The sequence below is a fragment of the Sturnus vulgaris genome, unplaced genomic scaffold, assembly GCF_052056855.1.
Source record: "Sturnus vulgaris isolate bStuVul1 unplaced genomic scaffold, bStuVul1.hap1 Scaffold_180, whole genome shotgun sequence".
Lineage (NCBI taxonomy): Eukaryota > Metazoa > Chordata > Aves > Passeriformes > Sturnidae > Sturnus > Sturnus vulgaris.
The window spans coordinates 1,248,391-1,260,048 of record NW_028276110.1 but is presented as its reverse complement, the minus strand read 5'-3'; the positions used below and the strand labels follow the sequence as shown (position 1 = coordinate 1,260,048).

General features: G+C 35.8%; 1 long non-coding RNA gene across 1 annotated transcript; it reads right to left on the bottom strand.

Annotated features, from left to right (window-relative positions):
* Positions 1-419: 419 nt before the first annotated feature.
* LOC148218558 (uncharacterized) lies at positions 420-1,789 on the bottom strand. Its single transcript, XR_015800325.1, has 3 exons — positions 1,643-1,789; positions 1,259-1,345; positions 420-1,173 (listed from the first exon to the last, which is right to left on the bottom strand). It is a non-coding gene; the product is annotated as an uncharacterized LOC148218558 (long non-coding RNA).
* Positions 1,790-11,658: the final 9,869 nt, after the last annotated feature.

The following is an 11,658-nucleotide window of genomic DNA, read 5'->3' as shown; positions in this document are numbered from 1 at the left end:
TAGTTACATACAAAAAAAAAATTGTATTTACATCCCTACTCAACATAAGGAACCCAAACTACTGGCCTATCCATAAGACTACACAAAAAGAAGGCAATAAATATGTTTTACTTTCCACTTCAGACAAATCTCGGATTTTTGATTTTTGATTCTATTTGAAAATTTTTCATTCTATTTGAAGATTTTTCATTCTATTTGTACTTTGAAGAAACTTGTAGGTTTTTTGTTATCTCTAGGCTCTGAACTGGGAGTTGTCATTGTTGTGAAACCAAGATTAATCAGGATTAATACAGAAACAGATGTTCTAATCTATCCTTACACTTCTGTGGCAGAAGCTGCTGGTCCCTAGGAAGGCTAGTTGGAGATTTCTGTCTGTGTTCAAATATTCAAAGCAACAACACTTAGTCTCACACTTTATATTTCAGAAAAACAATTTAATGGCATCTTAACATTGCTTTCATATCTTATAACATGCATATTTTACTCTTTATGAAGATGAAATATCTTTTAATGCGAGTAACTCTATTGAAACTTCCATTTTAGAAATTCCAAAACCGTTTTAACATAGTGAAAACAAAACAGTCTAAAAAGACAGGTCTAACAGCCAGTGAAATGGAAAAAAACCAGAAGACTTCAGGCAAAAGTGCATACATTTAACACCTACATTTCTTTCACTGTGTTATCTATTCAGAAAAACAGTAAATTTAAAAGAACAGAAGTTCTTTAAAACCAGAATTTCTAATGACAGAAGCAGCTTTGAAACAACTTTCTATGTAGTTCTATTTTTTTCAAAATTTTAAATTGGCTAATTTGTGTCCCAACATTTTGAAGCACAAGGGATGAAAGGTGGAAAATGCTCTGCAGGGGGATGCAGTTATAGATCTATGAAGCTTATATGTGTAAAGGAAATGAAAATAATATTAAACACACTGAGCACGACAGAAAAATGCAACAAAGTACTAACTCAGAGAATAACAATGCTGTGGAGGCACCAGGGAGCAATGCCAGGGCACTGGGCATTTCTGCATTTTAAGCAAAGAGCTTTACAGCTTCTTGAATTTTTCTTTTCCTGTCCATTTTGGAAACCGCCGCCCACCCCGCCTGGCGCATTCTCCTCATGGTTTGGAGTTTCAGTGCAGAGCCTGGAGATTTCCCATGGCATGGAGCTGGTGTCTAGGAAGGGAAATAAAGCCATCCATCAGTTTCTGTAAACAATCTCATTAACTGTTTGGTTTAATCTTATGAAAGGATAACATACCTTTTTTGGTGCTGTCGAATGTAATTGTGAAGCTTGTGGATAATCTTTGTACAATTTTTTAAACATTTCCTCTTCTGAGACTATGCTCTAATAAATTAAAAAGTTGTTTAGTCACACTATATTAAAAAATACTTTTTCTTTCCCCCTCAGGATATTAAACTATTAAAAAAAAAAAGTTAAGATGTTTTTATGAGGCATAACAGTTGAATAAAAAGAAAGCAAATTATGTACATATAACCACAATTCCAGAAAGAGCCAATTAAGTAAAAATATACACATAAATACTGGCTTGAATGTAGAAGCCCCAACCCTTTATCTTCACTCTTAGACACAGCAGTGAGCACAAAGAACTGTTCAGCACAGGATTTGCTCTCTGGCTCTTACCAGGAGGTCAGTGTGCTCAGAGCTGTCTGACTGAGAATCCAGCTGGACAAGCACTTTTTGCTTTTTCCTTGTGCTCTGCTCCGAGGACAGGTTTGTGCTTCTTCCACTTTGCAGTTTATCTGTTGGAGGAGTCTTTATAATATATGTCTGGGAAAGAAAATGTTTGTAGTTTTAAATTCTATTTTATGGGGTAAATATAGAGTCTAAACCCAATCTCATGACCCACTTTACAGTGTGAGTGCCAAGAAGACACCTGAGAGACGTGGTGGAATTATTTTCTTTCCATCCAAACACAAAGCAAAGACTCAAACAAAGTGGGGTGGGGTAGAAATATCCTTTTTCTGGTTGCCAAACTAGGAGAATGAACAGGAAGCTGTGGAAGAGTTGAGTTTCATGGCACATTGTTCTTTTTGTTTATCTGCAGAAATTCTGGTTATTCTCAATTGCAGCCACTACACGTGGACTGTATCAAACATCTCAGAAAATGGAAACTAACAAAACTGCAGGAAGAGGCTTTCAGAGAAAGATTGACAGCAATATCAAGATTGGTGTTACTTGAAACAGCCCTTTCACTAGAAGTTAAACTGAGAAACATTGCAATAGTCCAGTGCAGTCCTTTTTTAGAAAGGTAACACCAAAACGATGGTGGATTCTGTTGTTCCAAGATGAAAACCACAAGCAAACTCCTGACAGGGAAGAAGGGCAAGTTCTGCAGTATTCAGTATTCAGGAATACTTTGATACTTCAATAATTTTTACAGCTATATAAACTTTTTTCCCTTCCATAGAGAAAAAAGTGCTTTTATAAATGGACACTTTTGAAGACTAAGTAAAACAATTCTAGAGATATAAAGCAACAACTGAGAAACAAAAATGACACACTGGGAGCCCTTCCATAAACTGCTGTCTAATATCTCCATGGAATGGTATCACCCTTTAAAATCCCTGCTTATCTCAGGAAAAAAATTAAGTATCTACAGAGAAGTAAGAAATACAGAGAAGTAAGAACACAAAATGTGTTTTGATGAACACAAATAATTTATCATGGCACTTCAATTGATTCTACACATATAAATACTTCCAAACTCTAAAACCAATTAAAAAGTAAAAGCTACCTTGTGTTTCTTTTCACTTTCAGGAATCATATTTCGAGAGTGCTCTTTTACAAGATTCTCCTAAAACAGAGTTATGTGATAGGAAGGAAATATTTATTTGAATTCAGTTGTTAAGAATCTTCTTGGTGTAATTACAGAACACAGTTTATAATCACAGACTGTTGCAAACTTCACACAAATATATGACCAGACACTGTTTTTCTATTCAGTTTCATTCCTTACACAACTTCTAGAGCACAAGCCCAGGCCACACCTCACCCACACTGCTCAGTTAGTGAAAAACTCCACCTTTTCTTCAATTTCTGCTTTCAGTTGTTCCTTAAGGGATGACAGTTCACGTTTCAAACATGACAGCTCATTTTCCTAAAAACAATTAAATAAAGGCTAGGGTTAACTATGCCCAATCCAGAAAAAAGAAAACAGTCCAAAATACTTAATAGGGATATTCATTAGATACAAAAGATAATTCTATTTGTTTTTCAACCCTATACTTGAAGCTTTGCTTTACCTTGTTTAAAATTAAAGACTGAAGTACTATAGGAAACAGGTAGTTGATCATAAGTGTTCAAGGTAAGACCTTAAAACACTTGGGAGAAGGGGGTGAGAGGGCAGAATCGAACTATTTAAAACAAAAATTTCCTTTTCAAACTGTGAAGTCAGAACATGACACACTGGCTGGAAGAGTAGACACAAACACACTGCTACTCCCATTTAGTTTTAGAAGCATTTGGAGTTTTTAGTGCCCAGAATAAGATCTGTAAGACAATAAAAGGAAATAAATTAGTGGGCTGATTTTTACTGTTCAGTCCCACTAAAGCAGATAGTTAACCCCTCCCCAAATATTCAATAGGAAGAAGTAAAACATGACATTTATAATTCTATTACACTCAAGGTGTGTGGGTTTAACACAGCTTGGCTCTCAGTGGGGGTGGAGTGTTATAAGAACATATTCTATTATTGGCTTTTCACAAATATTAAAATGAATGCTGTATGTATAATGTTGGAAAACTCTGCTGTATGAATATAGTTTCTTTTAGTTCTGCTATTAACAGAACTTAGAAATAGTAGTGTGATAAATACATATATTTTTTCTTGGAGTATAAAATGATGATGTAAAAAGGTTTTGTTCATGTATGAGAACGATAAAAATGAGAGAATGGTAGAAAAAAAAAGATAATCAGGAAATTGTTCACATTCTTGGATTACTGGACACCAGAACCCCAGGGAAGAAGAAAAAAATTGATTTACAGGTTGGGGGGGGATGATTTTGAAAAATGCTTGAAGATCTATGAATATACAACATGTTGATGCATTTAAAGAAGTGTTTTCTGAGTTAGTGGGTGGTCTTGGCTGAATGTCAAGCACCAAGCCTTTATAACCTTTTGCTTTATTTTTTGTCTCATTGTCTTTTATTCAACCTTTTAAATTTTATCAGGAAAGGGAACCGCGTTTTTCACAGGAGGAAGCCACAGAAGTGGCTTCTGAGAGAGAAAATCGGCTTCTTCTGTTTCCAGCAGAGCCGATTTCTGAAGGTGCTGATGATGGACACATTGCTGGTCTGATTTTAAAAGTTGGTAATGCCTCTGTGATGACAGATTTAAGAAAGAAAAAAACTGTGTGCACTTCTTCTTCTTCTTTTGAGGGGTGGAAATGTGCGGCAGTAACGGCGTTGCAGTGTGTTCTCATCCCCCATGGTTTGAGGGAGATGTTGCAGTGTGTTCTCATCCCTCATGGTTTGAGGGAGATGTTGCAGTGTGTTCTCATCCCTCATGGTTTGAGGAGATGTTGTGGTGTGTTCTCATCCCTCATGGTTTGAGGGAGATGTTGTGGTGTGTTCTCTTCTCAATAATTTGTTCCATTCCCCCCTGCATTGTTAAACTGTACCTTCCCACCTAGTTGTCCATCTTGCCCTAAACCTGCCCCTTGATCCAGAATGTTCCCTGTTCCTCCTCCCATTAAGTTGTCAATCCCACTTTTTACCTACCCTTTACTTTGGAAACTTCCCTGTCAAATCCCTGTTTTTGAAGCCCCATTGATCTGTTTCAATTGTTCCCTCCCCCTGTGTTTCCTTGGGTTATGTATTGTAAACCTCACCTTGTGCTCCTTCCCAGCCTTCCCCTATTGGTAAAGAATTTGTGCCCTCCCCGAGAACCTCCCCTGTATAAATGTCCCTGCACACCCAGTTTCTTGGTCTGTCATCCCTGGAAAACTGAGATCAACCTTTCAGAGCTGCAAAACCCTGTAAGAACTTTACAATTGATAGAACTTGAGTAAAAATGAACCTGCAGACAACAATTTTCTCCTGAATCAGAGAAGGGGAAAAAGTGAAGACACGTGAAAAGAACGTGGTGACACTAAAGTCAGTGAGGGGAAGGAAGGAAAAGAAGTGTCCAACCATCAGAGCTGAGATTCTTCTGCAAGCCATAGTGAGGACTATAACACACAAACTGTGTCCCTGGAATTCACAAAGCACATGGGGGAATGCACAGATCCACTCACAGCCCATGAGAAAAGGTGCCCATGCTGGAGTGAGTGGATGTTAAAAAGCTGTCATCTAGTGGGAAATTCAAACAAAAAGAGAAGATAAAGAGGCCACTTGTTTCCAAACTAGAACAGCTCATCCTCAAAAGATTTCACCCCATGAACTAATGGCCCATGCACAACAGTTGTGGGAATTCTGTTTGCCTGTGGGAGGGACTCATGTTGCAGCAGGTCAGGCAGGACTGCTACTCCTAAAAAATAAAACCACACTGGAAAAGTTCAGAGAGAACTGTCTCCATTGGGAAAGACCCCACAGCACAGCAAGAAACTCCCTAAGCAAACTGAAAAAAGATTTTTACAAGTGACAAACTGTTTTGTCTCCCTGTGCTGTTGGTGGGCAACAGGAAGGGACTGGGATAAAAGGTGTTCTAAAGGTTTATATTAATTCTCATTACCCACTTTTAAATCTATTTATAATACATTTTCTTGATATTGTTGAAGTTCGAACTTGTTTTACCCCTAAAGTGTTTTTCTCTTAATCCTTATCTCAATTCATGAACCCTTCAATTTTTCTTTCCCCTCCTCTACTCAACTACAGAAGAGGAAAATGAGTGAATGGTTTTTTTGTGCGTGCCTGAAGCTTAGCCAGTATCAAACCACTACACAAGAACATCAGCCCCTCCACTGAATTATTTAACATTGGAAAGTACTCCTTACCAGTGCTCTTTCTGATGATAACTGTTTTTGCTGTTTAATTTTATATACTCTTAATTCTGCATCTTTTTCTTCAACCATTTTATCATATTCGTTCTGTGTTAAAAAAACCAAACCAACAACAAACTCAAAACATGTGATTTGTAACATGGAAATGTTACAATTATAGATCTATCCAGTCTTAAAACATCATTTTTTCAAACCAGGCTCCTCAGAAGATTCAGAAAGCACCATGAACAAACACTGATGCTTCTGCAGAAACTGCAGAAATCAAATGCTCAATGCAGTATTATTTTGTGGACTGGCAGAGAGTGCTTTATTTCTATGCAATATTGTTCAGCAGCTAAGAGCCAGCCATGCTATTTTTATTAATATTAATGGGATCTGCTAAAGATACTGCAAAAGAGAGTAATAGAAAGGTAAACTAAAATGTGTCAAGATAAACTGCTGACAGGCACTAAGTAATTTCCCCAGAGAAGGAGGCCAAACTGATACTGAAAAATACTGCATTCAGAGGGTATTAAAGGAAGCCTAACTTTAAAACAAAAAATTAAATCCTAGAAGTTCAGAGAAATGAAATTTATCTGCCCACAGGCATGTTTCCAAAATCTTCAAATGAATTTGATTTTAGGTGATGAAAAGTCAAGCATGTGTTCAGCTTCCTTTTCCCAGACTCAGGCCTCTTTGTGGGTTTGAAGGGTTATTAACACATTACAAATGCCAGCAATCAGTAAAATCTCTTACCTTGTGCTTTTCCATAAGTGCCACCATTTCAGTTATCTTGTGCTGACAGTGGATATCAGTTTCTCTCTGTATCACTGCTGCTTCCTCATAAAGCAACCTCAGCTTTTCTACCTGGGAGCAGTAAATTGCATTTCATTCATAAACATAACAATATATATTTTAAAACTATTACTTTAATTTTTTCTTCCCCCTGTGGGTGCAGTGTAGTCCCACTTGGACTTCATTTGCTTTAGAGATCCTTTTCAATTCTGACATCTTTTATGCAGATTGTTAAAATGGGCAAGATTAAAGGTACAAGTTCACTTTGAACCCAAAGGCCATTTCAAGCACTCTGCCCTAACATTTCTTAGCATTACCATCAAAAAATATGTGGGCAAAAAAATACTAATATGGGAGAAGTTATAATCTCATTTAGCTATGCTGACTTTACACCAAGGGTAGAATTTCTTTGAACTATATCTTGAAAGAAAGAACTTTTAACTGGGTTCTTATTTTCAAAGACATATTCAAATATTTCAACTTAAGCACCTGATGTACTAAAGCTTTGCTCACAGGCATACACAAGAAGTTCCATTTCTGTGGATAAGACTGAAATGTAAGAGCTCTGGCCAATAAAGCTTCATAAAAACATTTTAAATAAAAAAAAAATTGCAGTAAAAATTAACACCTCTCACCTGTTCATTAAGTTTCTTTTCATTCACTTTTCTTGTTTCTATCTCTTTTTGATAGATGTCAACTGCTTCCTTATGTTGCTTGTTCATATTTTCCATTTCTAACAGCAATTTCTTCACCTTTTGGGAATGCAGAATTGCTGCTGTTATTTGTTTAGGAATTAATATGTTAATTTTTTTTTTTTACCTCTTATTTTTGAGCAGAAACACACTGTTACTTCTCAGGTATATGATTAAAGTGTTTCCTATTTAAAAGTTCAGCTTTTTAAAGAACTGAACTTTGTCCTGAGGTGAGTTAGAAAATACTCAAAGAACCAATGGCAACAGCACAATGGGAAAGACTGCCCTAAATGCTGTGAATTCCTTGGAAAAAACCAAATACAGATGGAGATTTTATTCTCTCTCTTGTAATTCTATGTAAGATTTTTGCAGGTTTTATGGGACATTTTCCTCCCAGCTGTGCATTTTGATTACAGTTTTTCCTTTTAAGTTTCTCATATGAATATCCTCCCAAAAGTCCACTTCTTTCTCTAAGTGCAGTACCCAAAGCTGGACACAATGTTCCCATCAGAGGGATTTACAGTGCAGAACACATTTAAAGAACAGCCTGAAGTGAGTAATGTATGTAAGTCTTTTAAATGCTTTTCTGTCACAATGGGGCTACTGTTCAGTCCACTACCAATAAAAGGAAAAAAAAGAAAGGGACTGATTGGAAACATAATTAATTGTGATGTGAAGTCCATCTATTTTAAATGTTCAATAGTCAGTGCCCAATGTTTAAAAATGGAAGCATCTTCTAAAAACTATGAGCTCATTCCTGCACAATCTGTATCCTAAATCCATAAACCAGCTCACAAAGTATTTAACAAGTACTGTCATTAGTTACACTGGGACTTAAAAACACTCACTTCATCTTCTGTGTGATGTTATTTAAACCTACCTCCCCTTCATGAATACTGGTTTTTTTGCTTTCTGCAGTAATTTTCTTTTTCAGCACCTGATTCTGTTGAAATAAAACAAAACAAGCACTGCACTTTAATAAGTTAACAGAATTATGTAATAGTTTAACTGTGTCGAGAATGTCAGAATCTTCAAAATTCCAGCTTTCATCAAGTTCCTGTTATTGAATGGAGTTCATTCCATAACTCTCTCTTGTGCAGTTCAGGTTCCAGAACAATTCTCCAAACAAAAGAATGCTCAGATAATTACTGTGAAAATCCTGTTTCTTCATGACATTAAGAAAGGCTCCCCCTGAGCAACAACAGGGGATAACAAATGAGGGGCAGAATGGGAATTAAAACTAAGATGCTGCTGACAGAAGGTGTGAAGACGTCATGACCAAAAATACAAGTTATATATATTTTACAGTGAAGTTTCTACAATTTGTGCTAGTGCAGAATTCTTTTCTACAAGTGGTAACTGTGATAGGTCCTTATTACAAGTACATAAATAATACTATATATTAAATGAAAAAAGTATAAGTTTGTTAAAGATATTATTTTTGTAATTGCTTTTTTCAAATTAAGGCTAATTTAACAGATCAAGTGATTCCAAAGACGACTCCTTAATTTGATCAGTTAGGATAAGAAAGGAACATTTTTAAATTACATAGGTGTATCTAAAGATATCACAGTAGATGAAAAATGCTGAAAAGTCACCCCAAAATACCATGTGTTGATGTATTTGTGACTCTCAAAATCCCTACACACCTCCTGCTGCAACTCTTCAAAGCATTTGGCTTTATTTTCCATCTGCTTCTTTAAATTATTAACCTGGAAGAGATATTTCAAACATTAATTAGGTAAGTCCTAAACATTACACCCTGTGTTAGCAATTTCTGTCAACATTCCCAAACATGCACTTGCACCAGTCTGGTTTATTCTGATGGGACTGAAACACAAGCTGGTATCTTAGAATGACTGGAGTTTGAGCCATAAAGTATTACAAGATGTTAATTAATTTAATTAATAGCAGTGAACCAGTTCCTTAGTGGTTATAGAGTTAAGAAAGAAGGAAAAAACCTCCAGTATCTTCACAATTTCAAAAATACTTTGTATGAAGTTCCCTACAATCTATGAAAAAACGAATTTTCCCAATTATTTTCTAGACTCTTCAACTGCTTTTCCTTTCCTGAAATTTCATTTTCAATACTCTTAATCTGAAATTAGAATTGTAAATCTTTGACTTTTACAATGAAATTGTGAAATCTGTTTTAATGCTAAAAACCCCAGGTTGCTTTGAAACTACAGAAAGTAAAAATATTTGAATCTATTTAAGCTAGAACTCACATTACATATAAAAACTAATCTAGAGCCCATCCATCACCCAGTGGATATATGAAAAAAAAAAAAAAAAACGAAACAGGTTCCCTGTTTGCCTGAAATCAAACAAATCTTTCATATTCAATTTCCCAGCAAGGAATAAACATCCCTGTGACTGTGCTTGTCTTTCAAAATACCAGGGCTCAGCATGTGGACACACAATGTCACAGCTGGCAGCAGCTGTGACAGGAGAAAGCCCCTGGCAGAGACCACATCCCCCAGGCAGAGCTTTGCAGAAAAAATCCCAACAAACGTTTTACATTTCAATTCTGTCCTGCAGGTTATGTAACATATTTCCATACGTACGTTTTCTTCCTTTTCATCCAGTTTACTTTGAATCTCTTCACCTGTCTTTGCCATTTTCTCCTTCAGAGACTCCAGTTCATTTCTAAGGGCCAAACTAACAAGCATTAGTAAATATTTACTTCTTACCTTCAACTTCCTTTCAGTACTAATAAACTCTTATTTTATTTTCTACAAAGAGCTGCTGATGTTGATGGGAATTTCATAAGCTGCTCAATGAAAATGTTCTTAAAATGAAGCAACATGCCTAGTAAGTCAAGATGTGAACTGTCCATACTTTTTATTTTAAGTAGGAGAAGATGTTCCAGCTAAGCTAAGGAAAAGACATCCTAACCTGGACTATTGTAATGCAGCTCTGAAACATGGGAGGCTGCCTGTCTATTGAACTGATGGTACAGAGATTTCTGCAGAGTAACACTCAGCCAGTTTTGCCTTGTCACATTTCATCCATAACCTTGAACTTCCATTTTCATTTCCTTCACACCTAACATGTCTAATGCACAACAGGACAGCTCTTTCTATGTAAAACAAAGTGATGGCAAACATTGTTCCTGTAGCAACAGGTATTTCTTATCTGATAGAATTTGTACTTGCCAACAGCAGAACTGAATAGTTTCTGTTTAGCTGTATTATCTAGAAAAATATTAATCAAAAAAAATCCCAGAAAGCAACATAGGAACACAACTAACTATCTGAATCTACTTCCTTTAACAATATCAGATATTAATATTTGTTTTCACTTGCCTTAGCTGGCCATTTGCCTCTTCTAGGTTTACAACTAACTGCTTTGTATTTTCTTCCTTTTTCTCACTATCCTAAATAAAGACCAATGTCAGAGAGAAATAAAATTCAAAGCGACTTCTTAAAAAATTCAAAGACATCCAAAGCACACTGACCTGCCTTATTCACAAGTGTAAATACACTTCTTTCCCAATTCAAGCACAAAAAACAGTTTATGTATTCTACAGAACCATGTCATGTTGCAGTTTATCATCTGATTTGTAAAACTGAGCACTGTCCTTTAAAAAAATCTGGAATTTTACAACTTGCCTCTTGTTTTTCTTGCAGTTTCTTGAGTTCTGCAGCCACATCATTTCTCTCCTGTGCTATTTGATCTTTCTCTAGTGAAAGCTTATTGAGACACACTGTTAGTTGTTCATTCTTTAACCTAATTTAAAACAAATGGCCAAGAGGAATAAGAACATGCATTTTGAAATCTCCTTTGAAGTTAAATATACCCATTATCAAGTGTTACTCCGTGCTGAAAAAAGTCCAGGCCTTTATCTACCAATACAGGATTTGCAGCAGTCACAGTGATATAAAAAGGAGACAGAAGAAAAAAAGAAAATCAGAGTCAACTTTTATATAATACAATGGTCTGTGAAGATGATGTAGTTCAAAGCAGGATTAACAATGAATTCAGAAACTTTCTCTTCTTGTTAACAAAGTCAGAGATATGGAAGAACTACATATTCCATAGAATAATACAAATAGAGAAAATGTAATTTACAACTGTAAGTATATAATTTATGTTATATTGTGTGATTCAAAACTTCCATTAGAAAACAATCACAGCTCATTTCACTGTGGATTAAAGTAACTTCTATATAACACAAAAAAATTAAATACTATATTTCAAAATGGTCATACGTCTCTTGTTGAAGATCT